Source organism: Bidens hawaiensis, unplaced genomic scaffold, assembly GCF_021521415.1.
Source record: "Bidens hawaiensis isolate Kalapana, Puna unplaced genomic scaffold, B.hawaiensis_p1.1 tig00005588_1, whole genome shotgun sequence".
Classification (NCBI taxonomy): Eukaryota; Viridiplantae; Streptophyta; class Magnoliopsida; order Asterales; family Asteraceae; genus Bidens; species Bidens hawaiensis.
Window position 1 is genome coordinate 1,555,849 of NW_027491362.1, and position 9,679 is coordinate 1,565,527.

Here is a 9,679-nt window from a genome sequence, read left to right on the forward strand (position 1 = left end):
TGACGTTAATAGAACTAAAAAAAAAACCATCAACACTCTACTAACAGATCGAATATAATAAAACATGATTTGCATTCGACAGGTGACATTCAAAGTGTTAAAAGAGTACGAACATAGCTTGCGCTCAACATGTGGCATTGAAAGAGGGAGGGAGGAAGCAAAAGAACAGTCCTGCTATAAACATGCTATATAAATGGACTTGAGTCTCAAAATCATCATCATCATCATCATCGTACTCAGTATATCCCATCAATAGCAAAGCTATAGTATGGTCTGAGAAGGGTAAGATGTAGACAGCCTTACCTCTACCCCATAGGGATAGAGAGGCTGCTTCCGGTAAGACCCCCGGCTCGATAGTAGTTTTGCATCAAGCCTTGAACATAAAGCACATAGCACTCAATCATCGGGATACCGGCTGATTGGTGCATGTACCCTCGTCTTTCGGCTATCAACGCCACCACATGATGCCTGATTAACCTTCCGCCACTTTTAACGTTATTTTCACGAGATTAGTAAAATAACGTCAAAATTAGTGCAATTTCACTTTTGCCCACCCGAGGGTTTACACATATAAATCAAATAAATAAATGGCATTTTACCCGAGTAACTTTCCCTTCTAATACCAACACAAATACAATCCATAAATTCATATCCACCAACAAAATCCCAAAATTCTAACCAAGAGCTTATATATATCTTACTTTAATCATATAACTAAAAGACATATCACCATCTCATGGTTTCCTTAATGCAGAAGCTGCACCCATAACAATAGCCATAACAACACCAACACCCGCCCCAACAGAAGCACCCACCGCTGCAGCCGATAATGAGTTTGCCTTAGCCATTGCTTCTCGGTTTGCATCAACCGCCGACTCTCTCCCTTTTGCTAATTCCACCATAAGTCTCTCATTTGCAAATTCCTTTAATATCAAACAAACCGACGATCATGAATTCATAATATGTTGTGAACTTATATAAACATATTACTTTTTCTAGAAGTTCAATAATACTTTACCTCCAAAGCAACCTCCTCATTGTTGCGAATAACACGGTGGACAAGCTGACAAAGAGCACCAACACCCTCAACAGGAAGAGTGGCACTCTTCTTTTGAAAAGATCGTCTAACCAAATTAACAGGACCCGCAATCAATTTATGGGGACCCACCCACTCATCAGAATCTGTAAGATTGCTTGCTGCAATGGGCATTACATATGGGCATGAATTAACGACTTCAGTTGAACTTGGAACCGCTCGATATGCTTGAAGAACAGCTTCTACTGCTCGCTTTTGTTGATGAGCACTCACTGAAAACTTGTTTGTTATAGCGAGCACCCAAGGAATTCCTAGTGCTTTAGCCTCGTCTAATAAAAACGAGAGTGCAGGTTGGCGTGTTGGGGCATCTGACTGTGTGTACCATGGTATTTTGTGTGATAGGTTGTGCACTAGCACAATTAAATCGGTTTTAGTATTGACATCGCGAACCCCCATCCATAATTCGTTTTTAAAGCGAGTAGCTTCTTTATTCAGATCCTGCATCACATGTACAAACACACAAGAATCTATTATTATGTGTTGAATTAGGTCAAACTCACAACACCTTTTTTTATCCATATTTTTAAATATTTTTGACAGATAACTAACATGTTGGTTATGATCACAAAACAAGATTATGATGATATTCTAGGGTCACGTTTTGTTTGTGGAGTTCTTAGGTACTGGGAATGAAATTAGAATTAATACCATTTAAAAATCGTGTTTGGTTGACCTACAGAAAAATTTGAATTTTTTTTCCAACAAATTCCCTCAAAACAATAGATTCTAAGCATAGTTATTAAAAACCTCGCTTCTTGCGCCTAAGCCCACTTTCCAAGCCAGGCCCAGTATCTGCACTTCTAGTTCCTAGGCCCCCGCTTCTTGAAGGTGACAACACCTCTACTAGCATTGATGACGGATAAGAACAATAGTCATTTAAACGTTTACTATTTATTACTTTTTGACCTTTTGGTTTTTATGTTTTGAACATTTTGGTACTTTACTTTGATCAATTTGTTATTCAAATTTTGGAATTACATTTGAATCTCGACTCTTTTAGAGCTTTTGGTACTAATAGCCTTTGTTTATTATATATGAAGAATAGTATTATTTTTCTAGGTTTTGGATCAAATACAAATGAAATTAACGTGCTAAACGTGAGAATAAAGTAGACTAATTGTATATACAAGTAGAGTAATTATGTAATTACATCATAGAGTGATTACATAATTACTCTATGACGTAATTACTCTACTTGTATATATAATTACTATCCTTGATTCTCACGTTTAGCACGTTAATTTCATTTGTATGTTAACTTTCCCCTATTTTTCTAATACATAATGTATTTATATTTTTTTTATATAAGTGGGCTTTTTTGTCTTAGGCCCTCACTTATTTTGCGCCTCGCGCCTAGGCCCCAAGCAAGGCCTATGCACCTTAAGCGCGCCTAGCGCCTTTGATAATTATGATTCTAAGATTCCTTCACCCAAATGATGAACAAGATTTTGGACATTTTCATGCAATTTGGGTTTAAGGTACTGTGAGTAAGAGCATCAACAATGAAGAAGGTTGGAGACAACTTTAAGGTTGGGGTACAGTTTGGAAGGGGAGAATTAAGGGCATTTAAGTCTTTTAGGTATTTCTAAAGTTAAATAATAATTCCAATGAAAAAATTACAAGCTAAATACAATGTATATTTCATTGGAATTAATTCCAATTCCATCAAAATCCAATTCCTTTTAAAAAAATCCACAAACCAAACAAACCTATATATTTGAATGAAAACGACTTAGAAAGTTGTACTCACTAAAAGTAGGCATTGGGAAAGCATGTTTGTGTTCATTCTTTTAACTTCAACTGAGCGATCATACACGAACAATTAAAGGAGCAAGGTTTTCTTGTTCGTGTTCGTTCATTAATAAAATGAGTGTGTTTGTGTTCGTTTATGATCATTCTTTAATAGTATAAACAAGTGGTTCAAAAACGTAAATGAACGCACATAATAGAAGTATTAGGCCAAACAAAATAATAAAATTAGACTAATTTGTAACGCGGGCCTAAAAAATATAACGAACATATAAATGAACGAACTTAATCAACTAAACTAAGAAGCATACACAGGTTTATTTAAACTTTAAATAAACAAACATTCACAATCATAAATGAACGAGCAAGGCACTTGTTCATGTCTGTATGTTTAACAGATGAGCAAAAGAACTTTGTTCAGGTTCATTCCTTTATTAAATAAAGGAACACAAACGAACTTCTCGCCAAATGGTCCATAACGTTTCACGGAACAATCTGTTTGTTTGCAGGCCTTGCCCAGATAGACCCATTTATAAGTCAACCGGTCAAAACTACCAACTCTAGTTTCATACAGTGAACAGAGATATATATATAAAAGAAAAAGAGCTTTATAGAAATATAATGACCTGTAAATTTACGCCTGCTGAGTCTGTAAAGTATAAACCACCCGCAATGCCTTCTTGAACATCAACATCCATAGCAAAATTCTCAACATTGGTCGAAATGTTTACCCTTCCTTGATCTAATATCGCCTTTAAAAGAGAAGTTTTACCAGCACCCTACACAAATTCCTTGTTAAAAATATAAAAGATAAAAACAATAATATAATTTCAGTTAATCATACCTCAAGGCCAACCAACCGCACCCTACGGGTTCGAACTTGAACCTCTTTTGAGATGGTGGAGAAATCAGTTGTGCAAAACACAACAAAGTCACTTAAACCTTCAGGACACATAAACTTCCCCAAATTGAATGCCTGCAGATTCTGCGGCATACTTTGATCAACCGAGTTCATCTCCATTGAAGGAAATCCAGATATTATTGTATCTGTGGTAAGTTGATGCTTTGGAGGTCGCCTCAACGGTCTCCCAACTAAAACACGAATCTTTTGTATGTCTGACTGTACACCCGGGTCAGAATTATCAGTGGGCGCAGATGGGAAGGTTTCAACAGATGTAGAGCACCAGTTACCATTAACCCGGGCTTGAACTAGGGTGCATAGATGCAAACCGGTTCCAGCGATATCTACTTTAATAGGCTCGGTATTCTTTTCACCAGGAACACCATTCCATCCTAGAGGAAGAATAGATGTAGCTGTGCATATTACAGGAGTTTCCACAATATGTCCAAGCTCAACGATATTAGCAAGTGAAATACCGAGCCATTTTTGTAACTGTGGAAATTGTTGTTGTTGATCCATTCCCAAGAAAGATGAAGAGTCATCTCTCATGCAATCATTGTAAATCCTAAAAAAAATTTATATGTAAGCAAACCTGAACACCAGCTACTTATTAAAAAATGTCATAGTTATCAAAAGCGCTAGGCGCACTCAAGGCGCATAGGCCTCGCCTGGGGCCTAGGCGCAAGGCGCATAAAAAGCGAGGGCCTGAGACAAAAAAAAACGTGCTTAAATGAAAAATAAAATAAATTATAGTATGCATTGAAAAAAATTATAAATATATCTTGTAAGTACATAAAATTAATATTAATATAGTTAGATATTAAAATCATCTACCTAGTTTCAAAATAAAATTAAATCTTTTAAGAAAAATTGTGTAAAAAGAAATAGTACATGAACTTGTGTACTTGCAATAATAGTTTAAAATATTTTGAAAGAAAAATTGATTTTTTTAACTGAAACAGTGTTTTTTTCTGCAGCTTTTCTGCAATACACTATTTAGTGTAAGCTTTTAAGCCAAACTTCTATATTTCGTTCTCATCTTCTTTCTCTTCTCTTCATTCTCTTCAACTTTTGCTCTGCGGATGCAACCACAGATCTGTTCCAGACGAAATTTGGCAGAAACATGCAAAACTTCGCCGGAAACTGGCAGAAATCTGGCCGAAAAAGTCACCGGAAAGTCATTTTTGACTGTGCAAGGCGGTATGGCTGCGCCTTGCCTGAAAATTGCGCCTAGGCGCACCAGGCGAGCGCTTTTGATAACTATGAAAAATGTTCCAGATCGATGCAATCTGTTTATCTAAAATCTTACAACGGGGATAATGTGGATCGTCAAAATTTCTTATTGCTGCGTATTGAAAGATAGGCATGTAAACAAACTGCGCGAAACAGGTTTGTGTTCGTTCATTTAACTAAACCAAACAAATGATCGAACATAAACAATTAAACAATTAAACAAATGAAGTTTTCTTGTTCGCATCCATTCGTTAAAAAAATGGACGTATTTGTGTTCTTTATGTTCGCTCATTATAAGCTTATAAAACAAGCGGTTCACGAACATAAACAGACACGAACACAAACAGATGAACATAAATGAACATAAATAAACAAACATAACTAGGTAAAACCAATTAAAAGTAAATATGAACAACAATGTGTTGGGCCTAAAAACTTATTAAAACCAGAAAAAATTGTAATGAGCCTAAAAAATTAAATTTAATATATTAATAAACTTAAACGTAAACTAACAAACATAAATGAACGTTAATGAATGAGCTTAAACAAATGTAAACTAACAACATAAATGAACGTAAACAAACGAATCTATATGAACGAATGAGACACGTGTTCATGTCCGTCCATTAATTAAGTAGACGAACTTTGCGCCAAACGGTTCACGAACAGTCCACTGAAGGTCCGGTTTGTTTACATGCCTATTGGAAGATCTTTTGCTAGTATTTATAATAATTGTGTAATGGCGTTCATATGCAGTTATGACATGTTGCAATTGGTAAATACATTTGAATCAAGTATACCCGATTTCTTAGAAATAATGTAAACAATTAATTATTCAAAATATTTGAAAGTAGAATCAAGTATACCAAGTAACTTCCAACTATGATAGCGTAGAAGTTACAGGTTCCCCTCACTTCAACATAAAGATGTTACCTTTGGAATCTAGACCTATATGATCTCATGGAATGCGATTGAAGTCGTTCTTTTAATTCAGCAATTACAGACCTGACCTGAATATGTCTTTGCCAAAACAAAGCAAACAAAATGAGAAATTCAAGGAAAACCCTGGCAACACTAATATCATACACATATAAGAAATATATCTCTTACCAATGTCAACTTTGAATACTCAGCACCCGATAAAGACTCCACAGATGAATTCCCCAAAAGATAAAGCTACGAGAAATAGAAAATCCTCATTAGATTAGACATTTATTAAAAAAAACCAAACATTGCACTCCAAGTTATTTCACAGCAGCCTACTTCACATATGAACCACAATTAAAAATAACGTCCACCAAAATGTTATCTACCTGTCCAAATGGGACATATGAAGGTAAGGTGGGAACTCTATGCCACGCCTTACGTTTGTCAGTTGATTTACTTTTTCCAGATGAATTTCCATTTATTATTGTTTCACTTAAGTCCCCTTTCTCTGTAATGGGAAATGGTTTCAAGGAAATGCCATCAGAATCTTCTTCAATCTCAAGAGACTGTGGAGCATCTTCTGCATCTTCAATTGAAGATGATATGTTGGAGTCAGCAGCAGAATTTACATTAGAACCAAATTTATTGCCAGTGTATTTATTAAGTTGTCTTCTAACAGCATTTAACGGAACAAGGTTTGAAAGTCTCCAAAAAGAATTATTTACAGGTCCCAACCCCAAAACCAACTGTTCATTTTCGTTCTCCTTTTTCGCCTTTTGTTTCTCAGATGTTATGTCTTGTTTTGACATTGATAAAGTTGACTTCTTGGAGTCAACTTGATGTGCATTGTAGTGATGAAAGTATGCAGGGGATAATATACGGGGTACGAGATCTTCTGGGATGCAGTAAGTCTTAAAGTATTGCTGCCACCCTTTCTCATTAACATAACTGTAAATAAACATGTATGCATATAAAATTATAAACATATAAGCCAATAATTATATGACTTCTACTAAACATCAAACGATTAAACGTACTCTCTTAAAGCAGCTTTCCAACAGGAGGCTGGGAAAATGTGATGCATTTCACAGGTATTCTTTCTTGTTCTTTTGATGAAGCAGATGCAATCACCCTCAAGATTGCAAGGGTGGATAAAACAGCAACCTGAAATTATAAAATATCTTAGCTTTTTTAAAAGAAAACAAAACCAAATTGGAGCATGTCAGCATGGCGCAAACTTACTGCTCCACCAAGCGAGTGTCCACACAGAACAAGTTTTCTTTTTTTCTTCTGAGCCAGCTTGTACAACTCCAAAGCAGGTATCCCTTTAGCACGAGACATGAATCCCTATAAATTACTGAAAATGTTATCCACAACCACATTATTATCTACAAATACATTACCATGTCAAAATGAAACACATTTACCCGATGAGCAGCAGGTTTAGTTGAAGTCACTCCCTGTTGCGGCTTCGCTCCAAGCGTTCTCGGAACATCCTCAGAAACTTTCTTTTGACCATCAGCCGTAGCCGAACTTTTCGTAAATACTTCATCATTATCCTCAACTACATCATCATGGAATATAGCACCTTGAAGTATATTCGCATCAGCCATCATATCCCTATTAAATCATTCCAACAATAAAGAAAATAAAGAAACACTCTCTATACAAAAAGAGCATAACATGTTACATTAACGGCTAATCACATACTTGTATTGCTTGGTTCCAATAAACGAAGCAAATAACGTGTCTACCGCTTCCGCTAACAGATACCTGTACAAACTCCACATATAAAAATCCACACACTCTGCAGCAACTAAACACTTCTAACTTCTAGTTCTAACATAATATAATAATCTAAACCAAAGCACCTGTGAGGAACATGATCCGAAGACGGCTGAATTCGCTCCAACGACACAACCTGACCGTCAAAGTCAGCTTTAAACTTATTCACAGCTTGCACCAATTCAGCATCAGGTCTCTACCACAATTCACAACAACATAACCATTATCAACTATTAACAATCCCTAAATTATGAATTATAATTATAACCTAATATATATATACACACACCTTATACACACACTCAGAAAGCACCATACAGCAAAGAATATCCTGCAAATCCGATAACGAATCAGCCTTAACGGCAATACAGAGGTTATGCAGTTGCTTCTTCCGGCGTTGAAACTCTTGGTGCATTCGTTTCCTGTGTTCTCTGCCTGTGATCCACGGCCATTTCATAGTAATCGGCCATTGCTGCGGCCACGTCACTTTAAGCAGCTTGGTGCGTTGGTCTCTAATCCATGATTCCACTCTGTGGTGCAGAGACTCCATTGGAATTAACATTCACGGTTTATATCGCATCGGAACCCTAATTTGATTGATTGATTGATTGATTGATAATAATAATAATATTATGGGTTATTATTTGCAATTCCGTGTGTATTTTTGCAAGGGAATGTTATCGGGAGAAAAAGAGTACATGCGGATCGGTGATTGTGAAACGAATGGCCGTTTGCTGTGGCATAAAATGATACTATTAATTAAAGTTGGACACAATTTCCACATAGCTTCATAATAGTACGTCACCTCAACTCCATGTCATCCATTTTCTTTTTTAAACTTGCTAACTCAGCAACTAAACAATATTTAACCCATTTAAGCTCTTATTCTCGCGGGTCTTGGTTACTCATTTAACCCATTGACCCGTTAATTCAAATACTATATTTAAGGCTAATTTCGTCTGTTTCCACTATTCAGAAACCCTAATTGCCGCTCTAAGCTTCTTATAAGGTAAAGTTATATAAATTAATTTCCGGCAACCTTATTATTTTTTCCGGTTATTCTTTCTTCTAAGTTTTTTATGTTTTATTTTCATTGTTAACTGATTTTTAAAAAATCAGTTTAGGTTGTAAATCATAAACCGTCATGAAGGTGATATGTGGACGTTCTACTTTTTTCCGGTAAGTTTTGCCGGTTATTTTTTCCTTTCATGTATATAACAATTATTTTTTTATATTTGTTGCAATACTTCATTTAACTTTCTTAATCAAAATATGATATTTCATGGTTAAAAAACGATATTTGTTATTTACCTGTAAGAGATTCAACATTAATATTATACTTTTTTATTTCAGGTTAATGGCAAGATTAATAGATGCTCCTTTCGCTTTTCCGGTATACTATGGGTATAAAGTATAATATCGTTTTTCCGGTAACACCTTTTAAATTTTTCGTCTTTTAATTATTGTTTAAAACTCCATAATATAATTATTAATTCTCGATTTTATTATTTCAGGTTATTGTTCGACTCATCTATACTAATATCGCTTTTCCTGTATACCATGGTCATTCTCACAATATCGTTTATCCAGTAACACCTTTTTAATTTTCCGTATTTTAATTATTGTTTAATTAAAAGTCCATAATATAATTATTAATTCTCGATTATATTATTTCAGGTTATTGTTCGACTCATCTATACTAATATAGCTTTTCCGGTATACCATGGTCATTCTAATAATATTGTTTTTCCGGTAACACGTTTTAAATTTTCCGTTTTTTAATTATTTTTTAAAAGTCCATAATATAATTATTAATTCTCCTTTTTTTTTATTTCAAGTTATTATTCGACTCATTTATACTAATATCATTATTGATGAAGACTTTAGGGGGTGTTTGGTACAGAGAATGGAAAATGAGAGAAAATAGAAATGGAAATAGAATTGTAGAGAAAGAGAATTGATATGGAGAATGAGAATCATTTCTCTTG

The 9,679-nt window shown here is 35.0% G+C and overlaps 1 pseudogene across 1 annotated transcript; it reads right to left on the reverse strand.

The window, feature by feature from the left end:
• Positions 1–578: 578 nt before the first annotated feature.
• Positions 579–8,436, reverse strand: LOC143630254 (uncharacterized; annotated as a pseudogene). Its single transcript, XR_013153135.1, has 13 exons — positions 7,981–8,436; positions 7,778–7,887; positions 7,617–7,679; positions 7,334–7,526; positions 7,149–7,253; positions 6,944–7,070; positions 6,293–6,854; positions 6,090–6,155; positions 5,913–5,989; positions 3,690–4,311; positions 3,472–3,624; positions 1,019–1,534; positions 579–923 (listed from the first exon to the last, which is right to left on the reverse strand). The product of XR_013153135.1 is annotated as an uncharacterized LOC143630254 (transcript).
• Between the last annotated feature and the right edge of the window lie 1,243 nt (positions 8,437–9,679).